This window comes from Protopterus annectens, chromosome 9.part0 (genome assembly GCF_019279795.1).
Source record: "Protopterus annectens isolate FY-2018-M chromosome 9.part0, PAN1.0, whole genome shotgun sequence".
NCBI lineage: Eukaryota > Metazoa > Chordata > Ceratodontiformes > Protopteridae > Protopterus > Protopterus annectens.
Genome location: NC_056743.1, coordinates 419,714,150 through 419,720,648, shown reverse-complemented (window position 1 = coordinate 419,720,648; position 6,499 = coordinate 419,714,150). Strand labels below are relative to the sequence as shown.

General features: G+C 34.8%; 1 protein-coding gene across 3 annotated transcripts in view; it reads left to right on the top strand.

Moving 5' to 3' along the window:
* The first annotated feature begins 1,259 nt into the window (after window positions 1-1,259).
* The window catches only part of RHOBTB2 (Rho related BTB domain containing 2), a 323,120-nt gene continuing 317,880 nt past the window's right edge, over window positions 1,260-6,499 (top strand). The window contains exon 1 of one of the 3 annotated variants that reach the window (XM_044082964.1): window positions 1,260-1,376. The gene's annotated coding sequence lies outside the window, so the exon portion shown is untranslated. The remainder of the gene's footprint in view (window positions 1,377-6,499) is intronic. The other 2 variants (XM_044082960.1, XM_044082959.1) reach the window with 2 other exon arrangements.

Below are 6,499 nucleotides of genomic sequence, written 5' to 3'. Positions count from 1 at the left end.
ATGAAAATGACAGAAAATCTGTTTCAGAAACAATAGAAGGAAAGGCTAAAGGGACCTATTATGTTTACTCTTGGAAAAAAAGGCAGAGACAGAGCTTAATGGAAACTGAGTATAAGACAGTAACAACTTTAATAAAAGATTTGAGAAGAAGAAGATCCATTCTGAAGCCAGATGACTAGTCAGGAGAATTGCAGTACACATCTTTTCTTTCACAGACCCAAAGTGTTAAATGTATGGAGTAGATTACTGAAGAGGTTGTTCGGTCAATAAAATAAAAAAAAACAGAAGACTGTACGAAATCGACATGAAGCAATTTTTTGTAAGCTTGTAGGCTATAGAGAGAAATAGTAAAACATAAAAAAAAAAAGAAAATAAACTTCTCCAAGAGAAATGATAAGTAAAGGAAAAGCACTTAGAGCAAGCAAATTCAAATTTGACCCTGATGGTATTAAACCAAACAGTTTGTATATCAAACTGGAAAAAGGGCACATTAAGAAGGTAATATAGGTCTTATTCAGTGGAATGGTCTCCCACGTGTGTGTCTGTGTCTGTCTGTGTATACACACGTGTGTTGTGAAGAAGGTAATATAGGTCTTATTCAGTGGGATGGTCTCCCACGTGTGTCTGTGTCTGTCTGTGTATACAAACGTGTGTTGTGTATATGTGTGCGTTGACTTTTGCTGGTACGTGCAGGAATGTGTCCTTCCTCTTACAACTTTTATATCCTGATATTGAACAGAACTCACGTAAATTGCTGTGGGACACACCTCTCTGTCACCTGCAGTAAACAAATAGCTATGTACTGCAATACACAGTACAATATGTGCAAAACAAGCTATTATGTAACTGAATTCCAGCACATACCAAGGGAAAGGTCTTTTGCCAGTGGTCATTCAAACAAGATTTTTCTAGTTTGGGGTACTAAATATTTTCTTCTTCAAAGTACCTGAGTATTATAAAAGGGGGTTAATGTTTCCAAGACCTACTAAAGACACCTTCTGGCAGTCTGCCCTTTTTCAAGCATCACTTTTTCATAAACAGAAATACATACATAGTCACACAAATGTGCTTTCATAAATTTATGCTGTCATTTCCACCTCTAGTCCCTCCCTGGCCTGAAGCCCTTATATCTTCCTAATCACTTATTCTGTTCCATTCCTTTCTGACTAGTAAATTTGCATTAATTTTTTTACTAGCCCAGCCTCCTGCCTTGAAGTTACCGGCTCCAACCATGTGGGCGTACTTATTAAAACTTTTTAACACGTGAATAAGGCAGACTTCTGAACTTTTTGTAAGAGAAACATACATTATTATTTATTCTCACAGGGTTGTATTTATACTGAAACAAAGCTCGTGTGACAGACAGCAGCACGCAGGTAAGAAAGGAGAGCTTTTATTTTTGTAATGTTTACATTAAAATGACACTTTCAAGGTCGAAGGTATCCTATGGGCAGCCATATGATACCTTTGCCTTCTCAGCTAGGCATGCTGATGGGGGCTGCCAATCTACCTATGGCCACCTTTTATGTGGTATTAACTCTACTAACAAGTGGATGTTAAATGTATCAAATATAGCGTTTCACATATTTTATCAGTTTCCTATTCGCATTTCTTTCTTTTTTCTTTAGAGGTAGATTGGCTTGCCTGAACTGAACTCAGGACTTTGTTTTTCAATAATCAGTCCATTCTAGGTATTTAATACTTTTCTGAAGTCACAATCTAATGTCTGTGGCAGCAGTGTGTTTTTAGCAGGAGCACTTCTTGCTATTCCTGTTTATATGTATACCATAGCATTTCAAAGCACTGTGGAAGTTTTTTTTTTTTAATCTGTAATTAAAATTGTTGAATAACAGACATACTGGAATACAAGACAGAATAATCTGTCAATTTGTATGTCTAAAGTGTAGTAAATTATTATCATTTGTAAATGCTAAACTCATGCCATTGATTAAGTGGATTCACAGCTTGGCACCTTCCAGGTTATAGAACATCTGCCTGACTTTCCAACATTTAGCCAATATATCACTGTTTTCACTGTATTTTAACTTATGAACTCTGGTCCTGCATTTGGTAATGAAAAGCAATATGTTCTTTACAGTTGCCCATGGTAGTAAACAAGCAAAGTATATCCTAGACGTCTACATATCTAGCAAAACTCTATAAATAATATGTCTTGATTGATATTAATCAGCTGGATTTATAGTTGTTTAGACTATCTTAAAATAATTCAAGGGTATAAACATTCAAATAGCTAAAACAGAACCATTTTCTGAGCTATCTCAGGTGCGATGATACATATTCTGGAAAACTGTATCATTATTCTGGAAAAGTTTACACTATTTCCCCTACAATGCAGCAAAACTGTACACAATTTCATTTTTCTTTTTTCACCTATAATTAGCACTCTATCCTATATTCAAAAGTTGGGACCCTACACGTCTGTTGCTTGCACACACAAAAATTTGTTGTTTTTCCTTGTTTTCAGGTATAGTGACGTACAGATGATCTTTTGTGCATCAGATTTTAGGAAAAGTAGTATAAAACGTATAACTATATGACATACTGTACCCCAAAAAAAGAGCCATTGCTCAGCTGAAGTGCCAAAATTTTATTCTAAAGCCATTTAGGAATGAACTCTATTTGATTAGTGGGATTTTGAAGCTTTGACAGATCATGAACATTCTGTTTAATAGTAGGACACATGGGCATTTGCTCCTTTGAGCAACATTTGAATCTCTTCATGCTGGCTTATCAAGGATCTGAAGTACTAGCATATATAGAAACACGAAGTGTAGAACTACTGTACATATGATACTTTCCAGGTGAGCAGCTACTTATCATGTCTCAGGTCTATAAATGTTACATTCATAGATGGAGGTAAGCAATGTTCCATAAACAATATTAAAGTCCTACAGGCCACCTTACCTCTCTGTTCAGGTATATTTTAGTAATTGTACATGGCAAAGCTATCACTGTTTAGAGACAACCCAGGACCACTGTCTGCATAACTGATTTGTTTGAGACATACAGCAGGCAAATGGCTAGGAGAATCAAATCTTAACTGGCACATTAAACTGCCAGATACATGTTTGGTTAATTCTCCCAGGCCATTGATTGCTCTCTGTAGTGATTTATTAATAGAAAACGCAAATAAAACATGTTTCTATTTTCTGGACAATATAGTACTTTGTTTTACTTTCTGATCAAAGCCACCATGAAACAGAGATTTGGAGTGCAACAGGTCATCTCCAAGTAGTATAAGCCTATGAAGGTTAATATATCAAGTAAATGTCTTTTACATTATTTCTTTTTTTTGTGAGACAGTGATCTGACTCTTTCTATATTCCCTGAGATTCACTAATTCTTACACTAAGTTTATTTATTTATTTATTTGCAGTTTGATTACCGGGAAAGTCCACTGGGCTGAATAGACCCATTTTCAGTGGAGGCCCGGGCAGAAAAGCTCCAAAATGCATTATACAATTTTGATACAACTGATAGTTAATATTAAAGATAATATGTAGAATAGTTACTCATAAATGCATTCAATATTATGCATACTTAACAAATTCATTAAGCTTGAAGGTAGGGATCATATATTTTCATTTGAGGAAAACAGATATGTGTTAGGTGTGGAAACAGTTTACATACAAACCTTTTAAGAAAATGTAAATACGCTTTACATACACACATCAACAGTAGAATGCTATTTACAATATTTACAAGGTTGGGCTGTGTGAGGGTAGATGTAGGACTTGTTGAGAGCTTAGAGAGAAGCTATAGAAATTGTTGAGAGCTTAGATAGGCTCATAGGAAGGTAACTATGAGAGTTGTAGAGCTTGGGAACCAGAGTGAGAACCCCCTTGGATTAGGTTGGGTGTACACCATTCTGACTAAACAGACAACACAAGCATAACTCACACCTTCTTCCTCCTAATTTTAGTTTTTTTTCTTACTGATTTTCATACAGCCTTAAATGTCGAGGGGGATTCATAAAGATTAACACAAAGTGTGGACTACATGTGCACTTAGTGCAATCTTTCAGAGTGACTAGAAATCACAAAAAATGTGGTAGGGATGTTATTGAATACAGATCATGTATACTTAGTGTAGACGTTAATGAATATGGCCCATTTTCTTATATGCAGATGCATGAATTCTAACCCTCAGACTAGATATTCAATAACCTTTGTCTCAAATACATAAATTACTAGTAGAATAGTCTGTTTTATGTTTTTCATACACACACACACACACACACACACACACACACACACACACACACACACACACACACACACACACACACACATATATATATATATGTGTGTGTGTGTGTGTGTGTGTGTGTGTGTGTGTGTGTGTGTGTGGTTTCAAGTCATTTGCTATATTCTAAAAATGCCTAAATAATATCAATATTTACAACTAAAGCTACCTCTTCTGTCTTATTATGTCCTTTTCATGCTAGAAATTCATATAAAAATACATGAAGTTGTATAAAAATAAGTCAAAGTATCTTAATATTAAGTTCATAAGCTTGAATTAACCTGTATTAAGGCCTGAAGGACATTCCAGCCTTGTCCTGACTGGAGACGATGATGTCTTCAGTATGTAGGACAAAGGGGCTTCTCTCAGTGCCCATGTCCGTTTTGTGCTGAGTGCAGGGTATGAGCTTTACATATAATTTTGTGGACGATATATTAATTGTGTGGGATGGAAGTTTGGATCCATTGAAAAATCTTGTTACTTATTTAGAGTCTACTACAATCTTTTTAAGGTTTACAATGGAGGCATCCCTTGTTAAGTTAGATTTTTTAGATATTACAATCTCTATAGATACAGAAGGTTTGATTTCAACCACTCTGTACAGAAAACAGTGCTAGAAAAATTCATTGCTACACTATAATAGTATGCACCCACGTTTTGTGTTTTCAGACATTGTTAAAAGTCAACTTAGGGTTATGAGACTGTGCAGAAGTGACGTGGATAGGAATTTACAAATAGACCTTATGGGTAAGTTATTTTAGGAAAGAGGCTACACTGCTTCTTTAATACAGGATGCGAAACATTCTGTATTGAATTCTATGGATGATGTTGTAGAAGGTTCTATAACTCCTAGATGTATTAGGACTAAATACAACATCAAACATAAATATAATCAAAACCAAGAAATATAATCAAACTAAGATAGCTTTCACGATCAGATATACCAGAGATATTAAGTATATCACTAGTATTATTAGAAAAAATTGGAACATATTACTTGTAGATCATCAGTGTTCCAGGTTAGTAGGGGGAACACCTAGTTTTAGGTATAGGAATAGCAAGAATCTGAAAAGACTTTTATGTATTGAGAAAACTAATTTGTTAACTAACAGTGTAGACAGGCGAGCTTTAAGACATGGAACTTTTCCATGTAATAGATGCAATATGTGCAAATATATAGCTAGTGAACAGCAGTTTATTAATCCACATCTTGACTATATTTTTACACCTAGTTTTCATGCTACTTGTGAGAGCATAAACCTAATATATTTAGCTACCTGCATAGAATGTATGGCCTTTTATGTAGGTATAATCTCAAGAAGATTGAAAGATCGGATATACAATCATATTTATGATATAAGGAAAATGAATTTAAGTAATGCTCTAGCCAAACATGTGGCTGTATGTCCTAATCATAGCTTTAAGTTTCGAGTTCTACAGGTTGTAGGTATAAATAAACAAGGAGGTGATAAGATGAATCACTTGGAGATGGTTGAGTTAAGTTGGATTTTAAGAATGAGGGCACATGTTGAGTCTGGACTCAACCAATATATTAGTATAAAACCTGTCCTGATAGCACGTAATTGATTATAGTAATTTTTACTGTTGCCCAAAATGGGTTGTGGTTATATGTTTTTAGTATTATATGTATTTTGATGTTTTATATTCTTCTGTATCATTATATTTTTTATATATTTTGTTATTAATAGATATATTAATTTATTGTTTTTTATTTTTGACTCTAGTCACTTAACAATTCATGAGAGTATTTTTATAAATATTTTAATGGCTTGGGTGAATTACCTTAGGCTGGTTTTGCCTTAGGTTAGATAACATGAGTCATTATTTCATTCTACTATGTTGCTTTAATTGGTTTAACAGCCTGTTCGATCTCTACATCAATCAATGAATTAACTGATTAAGTGTATATAAGAGTTTTTGTTAAGTATTAGTGTTGAAACCTGAAGAAGCATGTTGTATACACGTGAAAGCGCGTGTTTTATATAATAAAAATAGTTTATATCTTTTATTCCATCGTGGTGGTCTCTACCTGCTACTGTTTTGTGGATACTTTCCATATCATGCAAAGTGGTGTTTGTGTCATTGCCCATGTTGGCCTTGTCCCGACTGCAAGGGCAGAGGTCTTCAGCATCTGGGATAGTGAAACTTCTCTCACTGTCCACATCAGCCTTGTCCTGAGTGCAGGGTATGAGCTCTTCCATATCATGCACAG